This window comes from Lontra canadensis, unplaced genomic scaffold (genome assembly GCF_010015895.1).
Source record: "Lontra canadensis isolate GAN:19392208 unplaced genomic scaffold, GSC_riverotter_1.0 scaffold7, whole genome shotgun sequence".
In the NCBI taxonomy this organism is placed as follows: domain Eukaryota; kingdom Metazoa; phylum Chordata; class Mammalia; order Carnivora; family Mustelidae; genus Lontra; species Lontra canadensis.
The window spans coordinates 29871618-29897353 of NW_022631001.1; the positions used below are offsets into that span (position 1 = coordinate 29871618).

Sequence of the window (25736 nt, forward strand, 5' to 3'; positions counted from 1 at the left end):
ACTTTAACATGTTTAGACCTTTCAAAGTTTTGATTCAGCCCCTTTCCCTCAGGGACCTGGTACCCATCACTTAGGACTCAGAGATCGAGGGGACTTCATTAAGGTCTAGTGAGCATAACAAGAGCTAGGCTGTCCCTCCAGACTGCCCATCTCCTTTCTGCTTCCCTCTGGTCCCTGAAGCTGCTGCCGAAGCTGCTGCCAAAGCCCCTTGCCTCCAAGACTTCTGCCTCCTGCTTTGTCCCTGGGCCCCATGTCCAGACAGGGGCCACAGCTGGGCCCAGGTCTCATGAGGAAGTGTGAGCCTGCTGGACTAATTGGTAAATCCCACGTACAATCTCCCAAAAGGCCAGCTTTGGCCACCTCTGCCCCAGCCCACATGCATCAGAAGTGATTAGCAATAACCCTCCTTGAGACATTGCTGCCAAACAGTAATCCACATGAACAGTATAACAGATAAACAAACCAACTTCTACTTTTACCCCAGGTCACCTGGGAACATAGTACAGGGACCAAAGTAAATATGATCATGGAAGAAACTGGTGGGATGGATGTAGGAAATTGTGACTCACCATCCCCACTCCCATTCCCAGCCCTCCCAGAACCTTTTGTTCCCTCTATTTTGGCCCAAGCAGGTTCCCCTGCACTTGACCAGACTGCCCATGGAGTCTCCTTAAGCATTAACCACTGCTCTAGGTTGCCAACTGCCCCAAGGCTTGTTTTCCCCTTTCATAAGCAGATCCTTCACCATTACGACTTCTTTTCAAAAACAAAACCATCCCCTGCTTATGAAAATTACTGTGAGTCAATCATTCAATTCACTTCATTCATTCATTCATTCATTCATTCATTCCTATCACACAACTTTATTGAACTCTATGTGCGGGGGCCTGTGCTAGATGTTGGGGATACAGCAGTGAATAAAACAGTCAGAATACCTATCCTTGTAGGATTTACCTCCAAATGGGAGACACAGATGTTAGATAAACTACACAGTTACTTATTTAATGAACAGTATGATATAAGCTGCAAAGGAGTAGGCCTAGCATATATATATCTCAGCCAGGGCTACATGCTCTGGGTGATTAAAAAGAAGTAGATTAGACATAAGTATACTGTCAAGGAGTCAAAATTGAGGTGGAGAGCCAACCTAGAGCTCCTGCTAGGGGAAGGAGAAGGTTGTAGAAGTCTTACATTCTAAAGAAAGTCCTTGAGAATATCTCAAGGACTCCTGATGACTGGAAAAGACAAAAAAATGAGTAAAGGAGCCCAGGAAACAGGGCCAACAAGTCAGGGCTGGCATGATAAACTAGTGCCAACAAGCCAAACACGAAAGAAAACTAAGTTTAGAAAATGTAGCCCCCGAGAGCTGCTGGTAGTACCAGCTGGGTAGGGAGGGAGGCATAAAGGGAAGGCAGGGTTTCTTAGACATGGGGTAGGAGGCATGCAGGCTTCCCTCACCTGTTCAATCAGTCTGCACGGATAAATGTCAGGCATTGTGCTGGGCACTAGGGATACAACAACTAATGGAAAAGTTTAATGGGGGAAATACACAATTCAACACAATAATCGCTATAAAATATATGCATGAGGCTCGGTGGTGACTTATCCTTATAATAATGTCACCCTCACTAATTCGGAAGAAAAAGGGGTGGTGTCACAGCCAGGACTCAGGAATTGCTTCTCCAAAGCCTGTGCCACACACACAGTAGCCAGGAGTGGGCAGACTGCTAACACGCCAGAAGTCATGCCAATTTCAAGTCATCGTATCGCATTGAGATGTAACAGTTATTTTTACCACAGACTTTTTCATTTCCTGCAAAAATCCTGTCCAGGTTTCGATAAAATTGGGTCTAACCTTTGAGAGCGTGTATGAATATGGATGCCATCCATCACACGTGGTGGGAGGAGAAAAGATTGAGAATGGCTGATGCAAATGGCTGATAATGAGTCTAGTTCCTTAGACCAGGGAGACAGCTGAGTGGGAGGCCGGCGGAAAGGAGCAGCAAAGGATGAATCAGGCTTTCGTGTCCTGGAGACCTCTCCCATGTGAAGGAATGGAGGGACCCAGACCTCACAGGTCTGGAGCAGGGAGGAGAGGAAGCAGCCCAGGGGCCTGGAAGGCCTCATGGCAGAGCAGCGGCTCCTGACCACAGGACGCGCATGCTGCCCTTGGACATCTGACTGGTAGTGAACTATTTCTGTTTTCCATTTTCTCTTGTTCTCTCCTCTTCATAAAAACTCTCAGAAATGCCGGCTATATTTGTACTTTCTCCCATGAATATGTATTGCCTGCATAATTTTTTAAAGATATTTATTAAAAGTCATATAAAGAAAAGACTAAAATGATATTGCTAGTTGAGCTCTCCTTGGAGGAATTAAAGCCAAGTTTTGCCCACCTTCCCAAAAGAGTTGTTAAAAAAAGATGAGCAGTTCAACCCCAGGTAGGAGTTGGGGGTAGGGGTGGGCAAGCAGCTGGTTTTTAGGTCTGAAAACCCCAAGTTTGTGGGAAGGTGGGACAGGGGAGTCAGGGTCCTTAGCTAGCTCCCTACCCTCATGGCCAGAGCATTCTTCCAGAACACCCCTCTGCCAGACCTCCCCAAGCTTCCGCGTGGTTTGTCCTCATGAAGAAAAGCTGTTTCCATTACAGATGGATGATGGTGGCTGGAGAGACACTAAGGGGGACCAACCAGCTCCAGGCTGCAAAAGCCTTGCAAATTTGGAGGGAAGCCAGGAGAGTCTAGCAAGCAGGAAAGGCCACCCAAATGCGTGGCATCTCTTCCCTCCATCTTGGTCAGTCCATATCGGTGAGAATGAGCCCGCACTCCACCTCCCCTGTGGAATTTTCCCTGACTCCTTTGGCTACCATGAACCTCTTCTTCCTTATGCTTATTAAAATTAAGCATCCTTAATCTTAAGCATCCTTCTGTCTTTTCTCTTTTGGAAACTATATGCTATATACTCTGCCTGTTTATTCACTGGGGTCTCCGTGTATTCTTTTAAAATAAATTTATGGAAGTTCTTGTGGCAGTTGACTGCAAATATTTCCCTGGTTTGTTTGCCCTTTTTATTTGGGTTGCCTTTTACTTTTTTTTTTTAACATGCAAAAGTTTAAAATACTTCTACAGTCCAGTCAGTTAACCTTCTCCTTGCTAACTGCTTCTGTTGCTTCTAAGATGGAAACCTACTTCCTTCCAGAGACGTGATAAATAGTTCAGTGTTTCCAAGGTTTTTAAAGCTCCTCGGTTCATCTGGAAAGTTCGTGGTATACAATGTGAGGAAAAGATGTCGGTTATTTTTTTCTTTGTTGGTAGCTGGTTTCCCCAGACCATGCACAGACTAAATCTTCTCCTTTACCAGTAATTCCTGATTCTACCTTTATCATCTATTTCTTTTCTCCAAGCAAACTTTCCAGTTCCAAGCAACCATCATTTTGACACTTGATGGTACATTTGGTATTTCTCTCTGTTAACTACACTTGAAACTATTTAAGTAAAGAAGTCACATATTTTCCTTCCAATTTTTCATTCAGCAAGTATTGGTTAGGTGTCGACGATGGTCCATGAACTTGCTGGGTGCTGGAAACCAAGTGGAGGATAAGACAGGCATGGTTTCTGCCATCATTGTTCCCATGATCAAATAAGCAACGATGATGAACTGTGGAAAGCGTTCAGCAGAAACCAGTGTATCTTAGAGGTGATGGAGGGAAGGCACAGCGAAGGCCCCCCTGAGGTTTCCTCCTAACACCCAGGAGATGAGCGGCACGAATGCAGAGTAGGAGGCTGGCAGAATCTGGGATGCAAGGGGACCCGGGCCAGACCACCCCTACCAGATACCTTGATTCCAGCTCCTAGTGGAAAAGGAAGAGATGAAGACGGAAATTGATGACTCTGGCTGGCTGTCCTGAGCGGGAGGTGAGGGGCAAGGGGATGGGGAAGAGCTCTAGCTCCCTACGGGTGTCATGACAACATTTCCGTGTGGTTCTCATTTTGTTCTCAGAACCTTCCCAGAGGTTCTATTATTTACTCCACTGCCCACACAGGGAGACAAATGCTCTAGGTGTTTACATTACCCACCTGCTCCCCAACATATTCAGGATGAAGGGAGGCCCTGAAGCACGGGCATAGCCACCTTGTCCTGGTGTCTTCCTTCCTGAGGGTAGGGGGGAACACTGCTATCCCTGGACCTTTGTGTTTCCTGTTCTCCTGTCATACGATCCTACACCTAAGTCTTCCTAACACTGTGCAGACTCACCAGAGTCCACAAACTGGCAGGGGCCTGCGTCAGACCCTAGAATCTCTGGGCCCATACCCATGACTGTCTTTTCAAGTCCTATGTTCTCCACCCAGACACATTAGGAGCTCAGTGAGCTCCCACGTAGTTAGTCCTCACCGCCTGCTGCTTGTTGCAGATACTTACACGGAAGCTTCAGTGCACCACACACACAAATGCAGAACTGCAGCCTTCCCGGGAATCTTTTGGGACTTCTTTCCCAAAACCTTCCTGTTCCCACCATTTCATTCTGAGCAGGCCACGCCCAAGGCCCACCCATACGGCCACCATCTTCCTTCGTACCCTGTGCTCTAACTTCATGGCAGTCGCCTCCTAGCCTTCTCACTCCCCTGCTGTGCCACTGTAAATATAGTCACTGTTCTTCAGACCAGTGCTATTCAAGGTGTGGCCTGAGGACCAGAACCAGGCCACAAATTCTTTGTATCTGTCCATGATGAGATAAGTTCAGAAATTAAGAGTAAGAGCTTAGAAACTTGTATAACGATTTGACTGAATGATTATGTGATTTGAATTCAATAATAAGAAGTGCACTAAATGCAGTCGGTAGAGCACTGGTTTGGATCCTGAAACAGAAAAAGGACATTAGCAGCGAAAACCGCTAAAATCTGAAGAGTCCGTAGTTCAGTTAATTGTACTATACTGAAGTTAATTCGTTTATTTTGATAAATGTACCCTGGTTATCTACAATGGTGATGTTAGGGGAAGCTCAGGGCAGGCTATACAGCATCTCCGCTCTCTTGGCAACTTTTCTGTAAATCTAAAATTATTCCAAAATGAAACTTGTATTTTTTAAAATATGGGCTTCTGTTTTGTATGTTTTTTCTTCAATTTCATTTTTTGAGCAATTTAACTGAATTTTACAAAAGTGTCAGTCTGCAATGGATCCAAAACGGAAATTTTAAAAATAAAACTGGTCTTTCCCCACAGACAGCCGGAAGAGAACTGCTTTATCTGTATCTCCCACAGCACTTGTCACCATGATCTGTACGAATGCTGATCACAAACACTTGCTAAGGGCACCTGGGTGGCTCAATCAGTGAAGCGGCTGCCTTTGGCTCAGGTCATGATCCCGGGGTCCTGGGATCGAGCCCCACTTTGGGCTCTCTGCTCAATGGGGAGTCTGCTTCTCTCTCTCTCCCTCTGCCCCTCTCCCCCAGTTTGTGCCCTCCCTCTCTTGCTTGCTCTCTTTCTCTCAAGTAAATAGATAAAATCTTTTAAAAATAAATAAATAAATGGACACTTGCTGATAATGCCCAAACTCACAGGTGCAAGTGTGTGGACCAGTTACTGTACATAGACTGTGGCTACAGTCACAGCCTAGCACTGTATCACTCAAATTCTGGCACATTTCAGGGCTCAGTCATATACCCAGCACTGTCACAGCTCAAGGCCAAGCACAGGCTGTGACAGGACCCTAGGAAGTAGTGACAGGACAGGCTCTTGGTTGTTGACAGGGTCCTAGGATGTGCCTTTATTCAAAGAATGACAAGCCCCGCTCTGTGACTGTACAGAGTACAACAGTACAGTACAGAGCACAACTCTGTTGAGGTACAACAAAGTCCTGACATGTGACATGGTTCTAGAATGTGACTGGACCCTGCAATGTGGCCGGGGTGCACCAAGTTCTGGCTGCAGCAAGGAACGGACTCCAGTTCTCTCTGGGTTTCACAGGGCGCCGGATGTTCTGCGAAACAATCGCTCTAATGTTCAGGGCGGATCCTAATTTGTCCTGGATCGGTGGACTGGGACAGCTGAACCAACCCACAGGTGAAAGGGCATCTGGGTGTGTTGGGCCAGATTTCAGGTTCTTGTTCTGTGTTCCAGAACTATTGATTGAGCCTGTCCCGGCTCCTGGGGTAAGAAACAGACACAGGACTCCTAACTCAGCACAGAATTCTCTGCTTCCAGGGGATCAGCCTGGGGCCATCACCCCAGGGAGTTTGGCTGGAATCCACCTAACACCCCCCAAGCCTCTAGGCTTTGCGGCTCCCAAAGCTGGTGGAGGCTCCCCTGAGCCTGTCTAGCTAAGCTTCACCCCAAGGACTGCTCACCAGCTGCATGGGGTCACAGTGCCATCTGCTGGCTGCTGTGAGCCATGCTGGTCAGACCCAGAACATCCAGTGTGCTGGGCCACCTGCAGGCACTGCGAAGGCTTCTCCAAGCATCTCAGTTCAGGATTAATGGAGTGGCCTCCCTCTCAAGAGCCCAGCTACCAAGACCTTCACTATGACTGCAATGATCTGCTCATGCCACTACTAGCCATGGCCCCCGGGTCCCTGGGATCAAGCCCTTCACTCAGCCCCTAATTCCTGTCCCCAGTAACCAGGGCTTTCACTCAGACCCCATAATGACCAGAAACCTTCACTTGGGCTTCAGTGACCGGAACACCTCACTCAGGTCCCACAGTGACCAGGGCCTCTCACTTAGGCCCCCTGCATGACGTGGCCTTACGCTCAGGCCATTCAACGACCAGATCTATAGCTTATGACTCCCAGAGACCCTCATTCAGGACCCTCTGCACCTCAGTAACTAGAGACCCTTACTCAGAACCCTGTGGACATATGGAGAGGCATTTTGGGGAGCTCTTGCATCCCTAAAAGCCAGGCCAGTCCCATCCGGTTCCCCCATCTATCTTCCTCCCTCCCCCTGATCTCCCCCCGATCTCCCCAGGACTTTCCTTCTTTTTTTGCTGTTGCTCCTGGTCCCTGCTTCTGATGTGGCCACAGCTGTGCCCTGGTCTCATGAGGAGATTTGGCTCTGCAGTGTCAATTAATCCCATCCCAGGAGCTCTGGCCTGAGAAGACCAGATTCCATAGCAAGGCCGCCTACCCATTGCCACCTGGAGCTCACTTCTGCTGGCTCCCCAACACCAGGCCACACACATATGTGTCACCTCATATGCACACACAGACCCGTCACAGACAAGGCCTCTGTCATATCACGGTCTGGCCATACAAAGGCCGAGCACTCCCCAGACCCAGGATTCCACCAAGCCCTGGTGCTGATTCTTCCATTCTCCCTTTCTTCCAGACCCCAGCACGAGCCAGCCCTGCCCTCCTTGGTCTTTATCCCATTCATCTATTCATTCAAACAAGCATTAAATGAGCCTCTAGTTGTGTTGGGAATCACCTAAATGGCCGCTTGGGGGTTTGCATGCAGGGACAGCAACACCAAAGGGGCATTTGGGCTGAGATGCAAAGGATAAGTAGGAGTTTGCCAGAGGTATTATGCCAGAGTATGTTATGTAATAATACCAGAGGTATTATGCCAGGAGTATGCCAGAGGTATGTTCACAACAGAAGTGAACCTCTGCCAGAGGGTCAAAGGATAGGAAGGTATTTGAAAAAGGAACTGATATACACAATGCCCAGAGGGCCCGGCCGTTGAGAGAACTCCATAACCATCCAGCATGGTGCAACATGAAAAGCAGGCAAGGAGGGAAGGAGAAGGCAGACTTGGACAGAGTCAGCTATGGAAAGTAGACTATGGGACTGGGGGCAAGGGTGGATGTGGGGAAACCCATTAGGATTAACCTGAAACCATCTACGCAACAGATAACACAGTTTTGGCTAAGATAGTAGCTGCAGAGGTGATCAGCAGCAGGATTTAGGATACATTTTGGAGGAGAAATAGATGTGATTTGGTGGTGAATAAAATCTGGAGATAAGCAAGATGAATGCCAAAGATGACTTCAAGTCTCTAGTACAAATAATTACGTAGATTGAGACACCTAATCCCTCGCTGGGAAGACTGGAGCAGTATCAAATTCAGGAAAAACGATCCCAAATTCCATTTTAGAGATAATTAAGTTAGAGATACCTGTGCTCAGAGGTAGGGACTGGAGATATAAATCTGGAACTCATCAACACACAAGAAGTACGTGAGGCTGTGGGTGTGGACAAGATCACTGGGCTCTCAGGAGATGTAGGAATGCCTGGTTCTGGGTCAAGCTGACCCAAAAACGTTCCCAGAATAGCGAGCAGATCTTCCTTATCACAGGATTCCCCTTATCTTATTTTTCCCCCTAGATCAGAAGTGAATCTCTGTATTCCAATAAGGCCTTTAGACTCCTATAAGCAAGGCCCCTGGTCTGACCCCATGACACAGGGGATCAAAGTTTTCTGTATTCTGTGGCGCCGGGAATGGCTGGAGGTGGCAGTGTTGCTGGTGGGTCTGGGTCCGGATCCAGTGGCCATGGTCTCTTTTTCCTCCCTTCAGAAGAAGCAAGCACAGGACTTTGGTGAAAGAGATCTTGGAGGATGGAAGATCTTTCTAGGTATGCCCCAAACTCATAATCTATAAAAGAAAAGATCAAAATTTTAACAATGGAAAAATTGAGATTCTGCATTGAAAAATCTACCATGAAGGAAACGACAAACTGGAAAAAAAACTGATACTCGTATTAGTGACAAATGCTTAATTTCTCTAACATGGAAAAAATTTCTAGAAATCAATAATACCAACAGAATAATAATCCAACAGAAAAATGGGCAAAGGGTTCCAATAAAAGAATATATGGATGGCCCTAAATATGAAATGATCAACTTTACTTATAAAAAGAAAAAGCACAAACTAAAACAACTCTGAAATATCATTTTGTATCTGATCTTATTACCAAATATAATGATTTGCTACGGTGACATTGTTAGGAGACAGGCAATCCAAGTATTTATTTTTATATGCATAGAAGATCTCTGGAAAGACACCAAAGAACCTGGTAATAATGCTTGCCTCTGAGAAGGGGAGCTCATGGGGACAGGAGACAGGGATGGGGCACTGATTTGTTTTCATTTTATAACCTTTTGTACCTTTTGAATTTTGAGCCATGCAAATGTGTTATCTTTTAAAATTTTTAATAAAGTTCTTTTAATCAGTAAAAGGATATAAATTGAAATAAATGAATGTGCTTATTGCCTGAGACCAAATCTATGTTTTCAAACTTGCCTGAAATGTGCTGCTTGGCCTCTGCTTGGCCCATCCAAATCCTATACAAATTATAAGACCCACTTCAGGCACTAAATTCCTCTGGAGCCTTTTTTTTTTTTTTTTTAGATTTTATTTATTTATTTGAAACAGAGAGAGAGCGATCACAAGTATGCAGAGAGGCAGGCATAGAGAGAGAAAGTAGAAAGCAGGCTCCCCGCTGAGCAGAGAGCCCGATGTGGGCCTCGATCCCAGGACCCTGAGATCATGACCTGAGCAGAAGGCAGAGGCTTAACCCACTGAGCCACCCAGGCGCCCCTCTGGAGCCTTTTTTGATCACCCCGGCCCACAATGACCTCTCCCTTCGCCAAAGAGTCATCTCCTACAATCTGAGTCCAGTAAATACAGGTGGTAAAAGAAGACCGGACTAAAAATTAGAAAGCCTGCATTCTCATCTGAGCTCTAGCACTAAATCATTCAACAATTCCACACAGTCTCTGAGCTTCTATGGGTAAAGAAAGTGACAGCACAGAGCAGGTGAGAGAACGCAACGAAGGAATGTCAAGGTAAGTTTAATTAGCCCTGGTACTGAAGGGTTACACACAGCAAGAGAGGCTATAGTACTCTGCAGGATCCCTGTTCTCCTCTCCTTCTTTGGCCCACAGACTCCCCAGGCCTCCTCCTTGCCCCACTTCTTGCCAAGGGAATCTGAGCAGTAGCAGCAGGCACTATTCCAGGCCCAGGATTTCATGAAAACTGCTTCCAAGCCTGGATCACCTCTCTCTCTCTCTTCCCACCCACAACCACACCCCCACCTGCTGCCCGATTTCAACATCCAGGCAATTCAAGGAGTCATGAGCTAAAGGTGATAGAACCTCTGTCTACCTGTGTCCCTCTCACTGCTCTTTCACCACAGACCCACACTGGACAGTGACAAGAGCCAAAGGTAAATCCATATTGGGTTAAGTGACTGGTATTTTAGGACTGTTTCTTAAAGCAGCTGAAGTTACTTATCCCAAATAATATGTAAGTATGGAAATAGAATAATGGTCCTATAAATCCAATATTGTCTCACAATATTAACTGTGTTTCCCTAATCATTTGGTTTTTGTGCTGTCCATAGCACAACTTTCTCATTTTCCTCAAATCACCAACTTCCCATCCACACTCTTCATGTATGCCTTCATACTATAGTGGTACGGATCTGTCTGTCCAAGGACAGAAAACCAAAGCTTCATTTGTAAGCTAAGGAATCAGACCACCTCTTTAGTCATTTATAACAACTTGAGCTATTTTCTTACCCAGCCAAGGACTACAGAAAAGACCCTTTTTGTTTGCTTGTATTAACGTTACTCATTATGTTCTTGGTAGACACTGGAATGCCACATTTCCCACCTTTTCAATGATGTCCAGTCCCTGGGGCACACACTCTCAAAGGTTTATGCAGCACCCTGATATCTATAACTATTCCTTAAATTGGCAGAAAGCTTGACATTTTATAGGCCTGTCTCTAGCTGGCAAGACTTTCACAATGGAAGGTGGACAGAGAAAGGCATACATTGGAATTTTGACAGCATGGCCTGGAAACAAGTCCCAAGTCTTGATTCCACTGATCAATCATTTAATCTCTCTAAGCCTCGGTTTCCTGGAAACTGGGGATGATAACAGTACCTGTCTCAGGGTCATGTTGTCATATGATTAAATGCTCTACTTCCTGGCTTCCTCCTCCCTTTCTTAGCTGCTAAGATACTAAAGCCCAGCTCCAGAATCTGATTTTACTCCCCACTCCCTCCAGAACGTGCGCATTAAATTCTGACCGCAGTAAATGAAAATAAGAATTTGAATATTTTCAATCCAAAGAAATGGTGAGAGGGACAAACAAGATTTCAACATAAAGGATACAACAGGTCTGGCAAGTTCTAGAAGGTCACCAGCCCTGCCCATACTCACACCTGCACAGGACTTGGAAAGCAGCCAACTCTCCCGTGCAGTGAGGTGGGACCTATATACCTCAGCCCCAGTGATTTCCCTGCATCTTTGAGTAGCTGAAGTGTCTACTTTAGCACATGAAAGTTAAAGCAGGAGGTTTGCTTTGGCTGGAGCTTCCCAGCAGATAAAAAGCAAAAAGAAAGTCCATTATTGGCTACTGGTAACATTGCATACAGTGTCACAAGGGAGGAACAGATAAGAGATATTTTTAAGAGAAAAACACTAAAAAAGAAGAAAACTGTTACAGAAAATAATATACTTGCCTTGCCTCTTAGCTTAGATTTAAGCAAGACAAGAAAGATAAGGGAAATAACAAGGCTCTGAGCCAGGCGGGCAGGAGGCCCAGTTATGAGATATGTCCTTATGTTAGACAATGACTTCACATACTTTTAGGTGATAAAGGCTGAAATTAACTGTCTTGGCTAAGAGGAAGCTCCCTCTCCCACCCTCACCAAGGGCAACATGCAAGTATATTGCAGGTTGCTTATGTCAGAGTTGAGTGTTCTAAGGGGAAAGAGCATAAAGCGGGAAGGCCATCCTAACAAGGGGCAATACTGGGAACTGAGTGTCACAAATAGGATCTAGGGTTTTTGATGCTATTTGAAGCTAAGACCAGAACCATGATTTTGCTTTTCAGCCCAGAGTACCTGCTTTGCATCTTGAATCCTCCACTGATGCTTGGCTGAGTTAGCAGGTAGCTTGTAAAACCAAGGTCCTTCCATCCCTCAATAATATCAGATAATGGGTGAAGAGCACACGTCACCTCATCACCTTGTGTTTGCAGCATCTACAGGAAGTCAGTGTTTCGAGGGGCTGAGAAGGAACAGAAGGGATGGGGGAGGCAGGAAAGAACAGCCAAAACTGAGGTGCCAGAGAAGCAGAGAGAAGGGAGTGCTGGAAGACAGAGTCATCCAACATGTGCAGACCCAGAAGAGAAACACCGAGAAGTACCCACTAGATCTATTCATGTGGAGGTCATAAGTACCTTAGCTATTCTGGTAGACTGGGGGCGTCGAGAGGAGATGGGAGTGTTTTGAAGGACAAATAGCTGAGGAAGTGGTGACGGCACATGGGGAGAGCCCTTTCGAGATGTTCCCTGTTTCAGAGAGCAAAGAAATGGGAACTGGAGATCAGATTTGGTCTGGAGAGGGGATTGCATATGTTTTGCCTTGCTTATGTTTACTTCATTTTTAAAGATGGAATGTCAATTGGATTTTCAAGTTGAAGGTGCCAGAGAGGTGGAGTACACTGAGACAGCTGATTTCCTCCATCGGGCCTTCTCCTTTATTCCATGGTAGTTGAATCTATGAATTTCAGCTGGGTAGAGGGCCTCCTGATGGTGGGGGTAAGGCTGCTCAGCCACTTGATGGTGACCCTGGCATAACAGTTCCTCCCTGTCTGACCTTCTCCTCCAGACTCCCAGCCCACCTCTTACCACCAAGTCCTCACTCTCAGAAGTTCCAAAGGACCTTTTCTAGTTTCTCCAGGGCAAGAAGGGGGGAATTAAATTATCGGCTTTGTTCTGTTCTCCATCACCATAATGACATAAAGCCTATGTCTGATTCCCCTTTCCTTGTCATTCTCAAAAACTTACTTGAAAATAAACATACATACCAGATACCAACACACCACTCTTAACATTCCTACTATTACAACAATCCTAATTTTCCATGAAATAATATGGCTATTTGCACTATCTACAGCAGGGCTCAGCAAACATTTCCTGTAAAAGGCTGGATAGCAAACACTTTGGATTTGAGGATCAGAGGGTTTCTGTGGTGACAGCTCAGCTCTACCATTCAGGTGTAACAGCAGCCACAGAAAGGAGATAAATAAGGGTGGTGTGTTCCAATAAAACTTTATGGATACTGAAATTTGAATTTCCTGTAATTTTCATATGTCCTAATATATCATTCTTGTTTTTTTTTAAAACATTTAAAAATGTAAAAACCATTCTCAGCTCATAGACTGTCCCCAAAAAAGGCAAAAGGCCAGAATTTGCCCACCCTAGTCTAGAGCTGGAACACGCAGAAAGGAAAAAAATGGGCACACAAAAATATTTCAAGATATCTTATGGTAGTGGAATACTATATTGATTTTAAGTTTTAAAGTAGGAGGAGCTGCTTATCACTTCATTCTTCAAGTTTTCATGGAGAGAAAAGATTCTGCTCTACTCTCCAAGAGAACACTCTCCTGGAAGAATAATTCTGGTCTCTTTCTCCTCTCGCTCAATGAGTAACTCAGGTGCTGAGATGAGACAGTGTTTGCCAAACCACAGCCCAGTCTCCTGGCTCTTGCTCTCTTGTAGGACTTGAAGGCCCATGTGAACCACACTCTTCCTCCATTTCTGTTCTTGAGTCAGACCTAGATTCTCCTTCTAGGGCAGCAGAGCACGCACATCACAGACCGGGCTCAAACCAATCCACTGAGGTACAAGAATAAGACTTTAGAAAATTAGAGCTGCTATTTTTATTTTGTTCTCAAATTTGTATTTTAATAAGTTGTTAAAGAAAAATAGCTATGTTACAGTATGACTGTAAATTTATTATGTAATTTGTAAATGAAGGAACATTTGAGGATGAGTGCTCAAAAGTCATTTATTCATAGGGATTTGTAAAGACAAAATTTGGATATTATTATTTTAGAGACAGTAATGAAACTGTGTTGCTCTCTTCTCCCAGGTAGATGGGCCCTGTGCCAGGCTGTGATCCTGGATGAGGACCCATCCCAGAATCTAAATCTAACTGAAAGGTTTCACTGTGCCCTCAGGCGCAAGCGTCCTTCTCCAGTACAGTACCAGGTTGAAGCAGACCTCAATCCTCACCTGCCTCTGGGCATTTACCCTCCATTCAGAATCCAGTAAGGAGCCCATGTGATTCACCGGCTCGCTGGAACTCTCCAGAAGTTAGCTCTCTGCCAGTTGATAGGAAAAGATATTTTGCTAAGCAAAAGAAACAATGTAGTGTTTTCTCCTTTGTATATTTTGCATGACAGCCTATAACTACAGATGTAATGGATTTACTTAGTGAACCGAATGCAGAAAAGCACAAATATTCTTCAGCTTTCTTTCCGAACACAGCCTTCACACATGCTGTACTGAGACCCCTTCTCACACCACCCGTCCCATGAAGTCTCGAGCTGATCCCACAGACGGACAGTCACTTTCAGATAGAAAAACGGTTTCAAGTCGATAATTACAACTAAGCTCACTCCTGTGTATTAAAATGGTTCAGTCCTGCCTAAATCAAAATAGAGAAATATTTCCAGTTCAAAATGTCCCCCACCAGCCCTGTACTTCCAGCTCAGGCCAGCTCTGTGGCTTGGGAACTTGTAATAATAAAAGGAGGTGTGAAGAGTGCTTTCATCTTCCATCCACCCTCCTTCACCTGCGGCACCTGACTCCTTTGGAGTCCACATGGGGTGTTTGGGTGTGAGTTTATGTGTGTGTCCCTAGCCTGTTGGAACTGAGCTCTGGATAATATAGACGTATAGAGGTGTCTACATTTGGCTCTCTCCTGGGGACAGGTATGGATCTCAGAGGCCCTGTAGGGATGCGCTGTTTGCTGACCTGGGGGCTGGGGAAGAAGCAGACAGGAAGGTGTATATACCCTCCAGCTAATCTCCTGAGTCCCCATCTCCTCAGTTCCTTTCCACTGACGTATACTCCATAGTCTCTTATTGCCAGTACCAAGTACCCCCTTGGACAAGGTTCCTTCACATTCAGCTCTCTTCTTTGATCTTCACTTGACTTGGACATATCATACTCTGAGCACACAGACTACCCCATAGCTACCTTCTCTCCTTGCTCTAACACTGAGGGCTCCTCCAGCCAGACTCCGCCTGAAACTTATACAGGTGCAAAGGAGGCAGCAGAGTCCTTGTCACATACCAAGCTCTTCCAAGAACTCTCTCACCATACTTTGCTCTGATAGCTATACTGGGATTGTCCTGGGTACACATTTCCACAAATTTCCAAGTCTTTCTCCCCAAGAAAGATACCATATTCCCAACCACTCTTGGTTCCCTGCACCCTCCCAAACATGTACACAAATGTACACACACTTAGAAAAATCATAGCACTGGCCCCAATGCTTTAAATGTCATAGAATTTGGGGGTGCCTGGGTGGCTCAGCGGATTAAGCCTCTGCCTCCGGCTCAGGTCACATGATCTCATGATCTCAGGGTCCTGAGATTGAGCCCCACCTCGGGCTCTCTGTTCAGCAGGGACCCTTTTTCCCTCTCTCTCTCTCTCTCTCTGCCTGCCTCTTTGCCTACATGAGATCTCTGTCAAATAAATAAAATCTTTAAAAATAAATAAATAAATGTCATCGAATTTTTAGACTTCTTTTATATAGACTGAAGGTGGATGTTAGGATGAGGGTCAAAGATCTGTTCAGCCAACTTTTTTTTTTTTTAAAGTAGACTCCACAACCACCATGGAGTACAACGTGGGGGTTGAACCCATGACCATGAGGTCAAGACATGAACTGTGATCAAGAGCTGCACACTTAACTAACTGAGCCACCCAGATGCCCCTGTTCAGCCAACTTTTAAGTAATCCTTTGGGTATATATATTGTCTAACCTTAAAGCTTTGGTCAAAACATTGAGGCATCAAAAGTCCCATTCAACACTCTATTATACACACACACACACACACACACACACACAGAAACATTCTAAAAACACACAAAAAATAAGTTATGTTTCTCTCCAGAGAAAGGCTCCAGAGTTTGGGGTAGGAAGAAGCATTCTCTGGGTGGCTAAGTCAGTGGGCATCTGACTTCTGCTGACTTTGACTCAGGTCGTGATCCCTGGGTCCTGGGATTGAGCCTGCACTGGGCTCGCCACTGAGCAAGGAATCTGCTTCTCCCTATCCCTCTGCCCCTGCCCCTCCCCCTGCTTGTGCCCTCTCTCTCTCTCTCTCAAATAAATAAAATCTTAAAAAGAAAAAAAGAAAACATACCCTTTAAGTACTTGAAAAAAATTCTTAACATATGCATACACTGCTCTTCTGGTTTTAAGAAAACCAGCTTTTAAAATGAAACACTTTATTGGGGTGTGGTCCTCACACCGATGTAACAAAACAGTGTGGGTGTTATTACTCACATAAAGCAAAGCAAGGGCTTTGTTAAAGCAATTTAGACAAGTTGATTTCAAGCAAGGGTTAAAGTTTTATTTCAAACTTTCCCTCAAGGAAGCTAAGCTTCCAAGAAACACAGCTGAAATGATTTCTTTCTTTGGGGGGGAATGACGTTTTACTGAGGGGGGAGGGGAGATGTATATAAAAAATTAGATTAGATACAAGAAAATCACTCCTTTATCTTTGAACAAATAAACAGTCAGTGAGCCTTTACTTGCCCCAAGCACCATGCCAGGGAGTGGAGATAAAATAGAGACACTGAAGGTCTTGCCCTCCAGCGCCCACCCCCATCACTCATGGTCTTGTGGAGAAACCACTGAGTAATTGTCTAGTGTTGAGGGCCAGAGGAGTGTGCTGTAGGTGGAGCACGGGGAGGGTGCCCTGTGTGTGCTGGAGTGGCTAAGCTGAAACTTGATGGGCAAGAAGATAAGCAGATGGGGGAGGAAGCAAGTCAGTCACCAGGGCCTGTGTGACCTTGATTCCTGACAGATCACCTGACACTGAAATCCTGTTTTCTGTCCTCCTCCTACCCCTACCGTCAGCCTCAGAGGAAGCTATATCCCTTTTTTTGTGTCAATCCACGTCTTAACATGTGTGCTCCATTTCTATCAACGAAACCAGAAACCTTGGTGTCTTTAATTCAAGTGTTCCCTCTGTTCATCTGCTTATTTAGAGATCTGAGGTGGCCCCTTGGCAGGTACCAAGAGCCCTTAGATGTGGTTCTGTGGGTGTTGCTTTCCTTGTATCTCTTCTGTTTCCCCTGCTGAACAACCTTCTTCAATCCCACTTTTCAGAATTCATCTCTAACGTCACCCATTACCAGCTGATCTCTCTGGCTCTCCTCACTAAAGGTCCACAAGCTATCAGGACAGACTCCAATAAAATCCTTTAATGACTCAGTTACCCAGATTTGCAAACAAACTCTTCAATACCTAGGTCCTGCCTACTTCCCAGCATCTCTTCTCACAGCTAGCCTTCACCTGAGCTTTTGGAAATTTCCCCTTTTACATAGTGTTTCATGCCTTTGGCCCTGTGCTTACACTCTCACTTCTAATTTATTCAAGCAATCAGTCTTATGGAGGCACTGGCAGACATTGTGGTGTGTACTGGGGACACAATGGGAGCAAAACCAGACATGGTCCCCACCCTCATGAAGTCCAGAGTCTACTGGAAAGGCAGGCATTAATTAAATAAGCACATAAACAAACACAAAATTATAATTGCAATAGAACTATGGTGGAGGATGAAGAGTAGGACAGGAGGAGAAAAGGAAGACAAGGAGGGAGAAAGGAGGAGGAGGAGGAGAAGGAGGAAAGAGGGAAAGGGGAAAGAGGAAGAAAAAGAAAAAACAGACCAGGGAAAGCATCCTCAAGGAAATCACAACTGAGCTAAAGAATGAGTAGCAGCTAATTAAGTGAAAGGAAAGGGAGATCTTTTTAGGTAGAAGGAACAGCAGATGCAAAGGCCCTGAGAAAGCCAGGAGCATGTTGTGTAGGCTCTGAAAGAACATTGCGCATCTCAAGCATTGAAAACAAAGGAAGGGTGCCTGCATGGCTCGGTGGGTTAAGCGTCTCCCTTGAGACCATGATCCCAGGTCATGATCTGGGAGTCCTGGGATGAGCCCCAGGTTGGGCTCCCTGCTCACTGGGGAGTCTGCTTCTCCCTCTGCCACTCTGTTCATGCTTGTGTGCTCTCTCTACCTCTCTCTCTCTGAAATAAATAAAATCTTAAAACAAAAAACAAAGGAGAAACCCCTTCCTAATCTTGTCCTCTAGGTAAATAACTAATTCATATTTCAAGACTGGCCTCCTGGAAAAATTTTTCTTGTTCCCATCAACCTTTACTCTCAGGTCAGCAGGAATCGGCCACTTCTTCCCTGGACCCATTACAGTACCAATTAAACATGTCACCGAAAGCCCTTTCTTGTGGGTCTGTGCTTCATGTCTGTTTCTTCCCACAGGTCCACAAGCTGGCTGAGGGAGGAGCTGGTGCATAGTCATCTCTGTGTTTCAGGGTCCACAGCACAACACTTGGCACAGAATAGACTTCTAAGTGTGTGTCACCTGACCGATGGCTGGATGGATAAATGAAACAAAATTATTAACAAATGCATCCATTCCTTTGGGGATTAAGATGAAGGTCTGATGTAATCCTCCTACTCCAGTGCCACTGCCAGTCTAGTGTCAGCCTCGCACACCCTCCAACTCCCTCCCAGGGCTGGAGTGGTCACATTGTCATCTTCCTCAGTTCCCAAATTTGCCAGGCCTTCCCTGCCACAGGACCTCGCATGCAGTTCCCTCCGAGGGGGCATTAGTCTCACCCCACCTGAGCATTCTTTAGGCCCGGTACAAAAATAACTAATTTCCTGGGGAACCTGCGTGAAGGCCCTTAGCTCCAGGTGACACGCCTCCTCTCTGCTCCCACAACTCCCCACACACTAGCGTAACAATACAGGGAAACTTCTAAATCATATTCCTCTTAGATGCAAAGTTTCTCTCTTGTTGTTACTGAAAGAAGCCTTTCATGAGGAATTTCGGGTGGGGAGAGTGAGGCTGCATGAATAACAGCAGATGACTGTAGGGTTTTTCTAGGGACGCTGAATTCTGTGAGGGTTTTGTTTAGACAAATGTGTGTGTATGTGTGTGTTGAGCAAATAAATGTATGACTGCCTGGCAAAAAAAGGAGCCAAGTCACTGCTACGTCAAGGCTTGCCACATCTTCCATTGGTGATGAAGGGAGGTGAGTCAGGGAAAGGATTTTTCAAAGTTTCCCACATTCTTTCCTTTGGCCTTCACCTCACCACAGGGAGTTCCTCTTCCCAGGCAACAGATCCTGTGAATGGGGCATGGGGAGCCAGGAGCCCTGGGACCTGGACCTCATTAAGTCAGTGATGGTCTATACAGATGGGAGATGCAGTTTAAAAGGACGGCATCTTCCTTCCACCATACATACTGTTCTAAGCACTCTGGATTTCACTGAACCTCACCACGACCTTGTACCATTATTATCTCTGTGTCATCTAGGAAGAAATCAAAGCTCAGAAAGTAATGTGTTTTGTCTAGGTCACACAACTAGTGAGCGGCCGACCCAGAACTCTAACCCAGGAGACTGAATCTGAAGCCACTGTCCCTACCACTGAGAGTTCTGGACACACTGTTGGAATTGCCTGTCAGAAGACCATTTCTTCAGGGTCTATGCCCTTAAATTCATAGATTCCTCGCTCTCTGGTACTCCTTAAAAAATCCACAAGAGGGGGACCTCTTCCCACCAGTTCCAGGCTGCTGTGGAAATTATGGATTTAATTAGCAGTTTCACAGGCAGCCAGAGAGTTGACTGGTTACCTGTATAGAATTTGAACAGGTTTCCTGACACAATGGAGCATACCCTAAGTGGGTACCTGATCCAATTAGCCCAAATTAATTAGGAAGTTCTCTTTCCCAACCAGGCAGCCCATATTATCCCTCCGCCAATCACTCTCCAAGCTTGGAGCCCAATTTGCTATGGAAGCAGGAGCTGTGTGAGCCTTAGATCTTTAAACACTAGGCTCATCTCCCCTGCCCCAAGTTTCACCTATTGCCTAGTAGACTGGGAGCCTCCAAAACAGGTTTCAGAGGTTCTAAGATCCAGAGAAAATGAAGAATAAAATTGTTTTTACCATTCTCACTCCTAGCCCCACAAAGGTCTGCTCATAATAACTCTTAGGCCAGAGGATGTCCAAATTGTATCTATGCCCTTTCTTAAGGAAACTGAGATCAGGAGTGTGGTGGACACTGCTAGAGGTCACCCAGGTTTCCCCTCAGGAATGAAAGACAGTCTCCCAGCTACAGGGGGGTGCTTCTGGAATATGGCCCTCAATGATGAGCCCACCCAGGAGCCTCCACCTAGGAAAACCACCTCACCCCAGGCCATACCCATAGGATGCCTATGATTGATCAGTTTGGGAGGGAACAAAGGCCCAGTCCCTTGATTCAGCCTGGAACACTTCTGAGAGGTTATCTCAGCTTCAGAACTCACTGCAGGGTCAGCTGAGGCCTCTGTAGGGATTACACCAAGGTTCATCCTCCACCTCTGCCAAATTCTACTTGCTTCCTTTCCTTCACAGGTAGTGATCCTGACAGTACTCCCTAATAAACCTCAGGCAAGTTCATCTCCATCATCCAGCAGGGTCTGCTATTGGGTCACCCAACCTGTAGAAGTTGGTGCCAGGATGCTTCAAGAAAGCAGATGGTAAGACAGGATTGTGGAGCTGGAACCTTCACCAACCAGCCGACAAGGGGCCAGCACTGATTAGGTGGAGTTGGGAGAGGCCCCGGTGAACTGGGATTGTATGCTGGTGGAAGGAAATGCACGGCTGGGTCATGAGGGAAACTGTAACTATACGAGAAACAAGAGGGAAATTGTAACTCTAAGAATGAGGGAATTGAGTGTAGATAAGCTCAACTGATGCACTAGAAAAAAGTAATGAAAGGTTTAAAATAATTAATCAGCAGTTAAAAGCATAGAAAAAGTGGCGGCCTGCACCAAGGGAGGCAGAAACACCATCACTGACAGGAAGGATAAAAAGGCTCAGAAGGTGGGTATCAAGAATGGATATATTATATGAGGTTGGAAAACTTACGAAATAACTGTTCCATGTGTTCCATGGGATACACAATTTTCGAAAGTAATAAGGAATGTTTAGTAACAGGGGCACCAGCATCACTAAGAAATTCCATAATGGCTCTCCTATACAGGCCTAGGCTGATGGTAGAAAACACCCCTGCTGAGCTGAGCTCACTGACAGCACTAGAAATGACAGGACTTTCTTCCCAAAACAGAGACTAGGGGGCAGCATATCATCATTAGAAACCTATTACCATAGACCCAATAGTGTGGGCTCTCACTTACCGAAGCTGATACAGGTTTCTGACACATGTCAAATGTCTAACCCACTAGCAGCAAAACAGAAGCCAAGTCTCCAACATGGCATCATACCTTGAAGAGACCAACTAGCCTCTTACTGGCAAGTTGATGACACTGGATTCCTTCCACTCCAAAAGGTGAAGCAATTTGTTTTGTCAGGAATAAAAACATATTGCAGGTATGGTTTTGTCTGTACTGCCTACCGGGAATCAACTATCACCATGCTCCAAGAGCTTACAGTGTTTGAACAGGCATGAGATCCCATCACATCAGACCAAGGACCCAGTCTTGAGCAAAGGAGGTGTAAAGTGAGCACATGACTAGGAGAGTCACATTACATATCACATCACCCAGAAACCACCAGCCTGACAGAGTGTTGGAATGGGCTGGTGAAGGCAAAGCTAAAGCATAAACTTGAAAGTGACACTTACAGAAGATAGGGTGCCATCTTCCAACGTGCAGTGTCCACTTTAAAATAGCAACCTTTATATAGTGCTATGTGCCCAAAAGATAGAATTCATGAGTCCAGAAACAAGGAAGAAGCAGGAATGGCCTTCTTACCATTAATCTTGTGATCCACCTGGGGAATTTGCACTTCCTGCTCCTACAAGTCTAGGCTCTGCAGGTTTAGAGGTCTTGATTCCCAAAGGGATAATGTGTCCAACAGGGGACAGAGCATGACTGCTGCCCAGGAACTTGGGGCTCCTTTTGTGAAAGGACCAGCAGGCAAAACGAGGCATCACTATCTTGGCCACAGAGAGGGTCCTGATTACAAGAACAGAGGAGGCATGGCAGCTGCTACACAAAGGAGACGTTGGCTGTCCTGATACCAGCTACAGTACCTATAATTCTTCCCACTAGCTTTCCTTTTCTAAGTTGCCATCATGAAGGGAGACTCACAAGAATGCTGAAAGAGCTGCTCCCAGACCGAATATGAAGAAATGGATCCAAGTGGCACACAAGGTGTATGGACGGTGGTGGATGCTGTCATTGTTGCCTGGTCTCCATTCAGGAATGAAGGACTTATTCTCCTGGCTGTTAGGAGTGTTCTCAAAAGAAAACCCTCAGCTATCAGCCCCCTACAGGCATTTCCCCAAATGGAGCAAACCCACTCATGCCATTTCAGGACAATTCTGAAGGGTCATCCCAGCTTCAGAACTCCCATAAGGTCCACTGAGGTCTCTACCAAGACAGCATCAAAGCTCAACTTGTCCCTCTCCCCAATCCTGCTACCTTTCCTTCATTCCACAGCTGTAGATTCCAAGAGCGCTTCCTAAGAAATCTCTTGTATGTTCATCTCTGTCTCAGAACCTAATTCCTGGAGAACAATGTATCCATGTCAGGGGAAGAGGGGCTTTGGATCACCTACCCAGAAGGGTAAGAGTGTGTGACACACAGCAACGATGGTACCACCAAAAGCAACTCTATGAAACACTGTGAGAAAGAGAACTGGGCAAATGAGCAAGGAGGGAGTGAGCAAGAAATATGCTGTAAAGGAGATGCAATGTGAGCAAAGGAAAGGACCTCCTGGGATAAGGTCTTGGAGAACACAGGAATTTGGGCCCTAAGGGTCATCAATGTCCTCTTACATAGGAAGGACAGAGACTGAGAGCAGTAACAGTTGAGGAGAAATGGTGCTATTTGAAGTCCCCTTCTTAATAACCATCTAAACATATCCATCCTACTGTCCATCAAGATGTACCTTAACTCTCCCCTTTGTGTCTCCCCCTTCTCTTATTAATCTAATGTTTTTATTGGCATCTATAAAACCCATGAGGGGAAGCTTACACAACAAATTTGATAAGACTTCTTGGACTGGGGCGCCTGAGTGGCGACTGCCTTCGGCTCAAGTCATAATCCCAGGGTCCAGGGATCAAGTCTCATATTGGGATCCCGGCTCAGCAGGGAGCCTGCTTCTCCCTCTGACCCTTTCCTCTCTCATGCTGTTTCTCCCTCTCTCTCTCTCTCTCTCAAATAAATAAATAAATAAATAAAATCTTAAAAAAAAAAAAAGACTTACTGGACTGTTGCTTGATTTTGCAGCAGAAAATTTACATGGGGGGGGGGGGTCCATGCAAAAGTGGCCTGCTTAACCACAGTGTTTACCATGACCTAGGTAATGGGCATATTTAGTGGGTGAGTATAAAGCCAAGGTCATCATAAAGCCAAGGTCATCATAAAGCCAATCCCACATGGCTTGCATATGAAGCAGATCAGCTGCTTGATGTAGGGCATTCCACTTGGAATTTATAGGGATTGTTAACAGTGTCCCTTGTCAGGGTAAAGAGACCTCACAGTGGCTTTTATCCAACCCAGCAGGCTGGCCATTTCCTCAGGAATAACCCTCTGTGTATCTGGATGGTGTATAGCCATCTGGATGGTTCCACAGTAACCAATGGGTCCTGTAAGAACCCAAACATGCTCTTCCATTCCGAAGCATGTAAAAACAAAGATACTGCCCCTAAATTAGTCATGCTCACAGTCCATTTCAGCAAAGGTTCTTCAGGAAGTTGATGATCTTAATCTACAAAATAAAACAACTCTCTCACATTGTACTTCCTAGTTTCAGGAGTTTCTTGGTTTTGCCCTCTCCCATGTGGCCAATCTTCTTATGACCAGTCTTACAGGTACTCTGTTTTCCCCATATAATTTTTCCCTTCAGGGACAGATTTGAGACTAGTGGTGAAAACTCAGACAAGCTAAAATCTGAGCTTGCTCGAGCATCAAGGACTCACCAGCATTCTCCCTTCCTTTCATTTTTGCTATTACAGAGAACAATAACGAAAAGATTATATAATTTGCTTTTTTCATATTAGTTTCCATCACCTTTAGCATCCAATGAATCAATTCCCCAGGAGTTGGATCTACCTCTAAATTCCATTGGTAAATTTTTACCTTTAGTAATTGGTTACAGCACAATTACTGTTCCACACTTTGGGTAAGTATGTGGCCATGGCCACCCTGGAATCAAAGGTTCCTCATCCTTTCCTCCACTGTTTCATCTTCTTTACCCAAACCACATGTTTCCATGAGCTAGGGCCTGGCTAGCAAATCCTACTTCTGATACCACTTCTAGTGACACCACACAATTCTCCAATTCTCCAAAACCAACTGGCTGTTCAACAGCTCAATTAAATGCTGACACTACCTAGAGTTAACATCAAATCCCACAAATTAAAGGACTCAGTCCCACAAGATTGTCCAGCTTCAGATTCAGAAAACACCTTACTTACATTTACCAGTTTATGACAAAAGGTACAGGTCCGGAATAGCCAAATGGAAGATATGCACAGGACGAAGTATAAAGGGGAGTGATGTCACGGAGCTGCCAGGTGCTCTTCAGCTGTGACCCGTAATAGCAACTGAGTAAATTCACCAACAGGAAACACTCAGATTGACAGTTTATTCTGCAGTCCTCCTCCCTTCCCCGCAGGTTGAGGGTGGAGCTGAAGTTTCTCACCCTCTAATCACTTCGTCTTTAAGTCACCAGCCCCATCCTGAGGCTATCTGGGGGCCCACCCAAAGTCACCCCTCATTAGCATAAGTTTAGGTGTGATTGAAAAGGGCACTTATAAATAACAAGGGAGTTTAAAAGATTTTAGCTCTGTGCCAGGAACAGTCACTGGAGACAAAGATCAAATATATTTCTTACTATACCACAATTACTCTGAGATGATGAGGAAGAGTCACTTGAAAGAAATTCTCAAAGAATTGCCAGGACTTGGTAGTTCCAGGCCTCTTGGAGAAGAACTCTAGAATTAAAGAGCTCACAGGTTTTAACTGCTGTTCTGCCAATTAACTTCCCCATGCTTCATTTTCCCCATCTGCAAAATGTAAGTAATAACAGCATCATACTTACTTCTTAGAGTCGTTCCAGTTGAAGACAGTATTATAAAATGTCTGGATCCATGCGGGAACGTGTATAGAGCTCAGTAAATGTTAGCTTTCACCAACATGGATACACGGGGATGGGACACACAAGTTCTAGTCCCTGTTCCTGGCTCTCCTGGATGTACGCTCTGTACCCCCTCCTTAGTCACTTCACTATCTCTGGGCCAGTTTTCTCATCTGTAAAGTGAATGTGTGGGTGTCCCCACGAGTTCAGGGCCCCTTCCATCAGGAAAAGTCTGCGTCAAATGTGACTCAAAGATTCTCAGTCAGGGTGATTCAAGGGTGCTGGTGCCAGGGGCAGAACATCAAAGATGGAAGGAAGGCGCTCTCTGGCCAGAGGTAACACACTTGGCGACCTGCTTGGTCGTGCTCTCCCCGCTCCTCCCTTCCCGAGTGGGCGGCTGAATGGAGTGCCAAGTGAGTCTGGAAGTTAGCCCCCCCAAGAATTTAGTCCCGGTTTGGAGAGTCGAGCCTTTCACCAGCCACACCACACTGCACCCACACACAACAGGTGCGTGGGCGGCTGCAGCGCCCTTCCAAGGTTTAGACCGCAGGGAGCTTCCCTCCGCCCAGCGACCCGCGCAGGCGCAGTCGCAGTT

General features: G+C 45.6%; 1 long non-coding RNA gene across 2 annotated transcripts in view; it reads right to left on the minus strand.

The window, feature by feature from the left end:
• LOC116865142 overlaps positions 1-25530 on the minus strand; it is a 38311-nt gene extending 12781 nt beyond the window's left edge. Inside the window, exons 1-3 of one of the 2 annotated variants that reach the window (XR_004382154.1) lie at positions 25106-25530; positions 8110-8586; positions 3085-3847 (exon numbers count right to left, since the gene is read on the minus strand). This is a non-coding gene — a long non-coding RNA (uncharacterized LOC116865142). Of the gene's footprint in view, positions 1-3084; positions 3848-8109; positions 8587-25105 lie in introns of those variants that run through there. The other variant, XR_004382153.1, reaches the window with a different exon arrangement.
• Positions 25531-25736: the final 206 nt, after the last annotated feature.